This window comes from Trachymyrmex cornetzi, unplaced genomic scaffold (genome assembly GCF_001594075.2).
Source record: "Trachymyrmex cornetzi isolate Tcor2-1 unplaced genomic scaffold, Tcor1.1 scaffold3169, whole genome shotgun sequence".
NCBI lineage: Eukaryota > Metazoa > Arthropoda > Insecta > Hymenoptera > Formicidae > Trachymyrmex > Trachymyrmex cornetzi.
The window spans coordinates 1-590 of NW_017297867.1; positions in this window are offsets into that span (position 1 = coordinate 1).

Sequence of the window (590 nt, forward strand, 5' to 3'; positions counted from 1 at the left end):
AGAAATAAATAAATTAAATTGTAAGATCGTAAAAACGAATACATTGGTTGTAATATAATAACTGTCTATAAATATGAAAATGTATAAGTCCCGCATTAAAGGCCGCAGTCCATATAAATGTGTATAACATGTAAATCGACTATTACCTGTAATCGACTATTTAAAAAAAAAAATAAAAAAGACAAGATGATTTTGCGACATAATGTAATAGTCGATTTACATGTTATACACATTTATATGGATTGCGGCCTTTAATGCGGGACTTATACATTTTCATATTTATAGACAGTTATTATATTACAACCAATGTATTCGTTTTTACGATCTCATAATTTAATTTATTTATTTCTTTGTTTAATCCGTATATTTGAAACGTTATAGAGACGATCTGACAATGTAATTTATTTATTCTTTTTGATTAATCCGTACATTGAAAATGACTCAAACGTAGTCGAAACGTCTGATTTTTGTATTGATTTTTGTATTAAATTGTATTTAAATTATTTATTACATACATATATATTATAATGGTTCTGTGCCCTTTATTATTGATATTGTTTTATACTCATTGAACCTTAGTATCTTCTAAT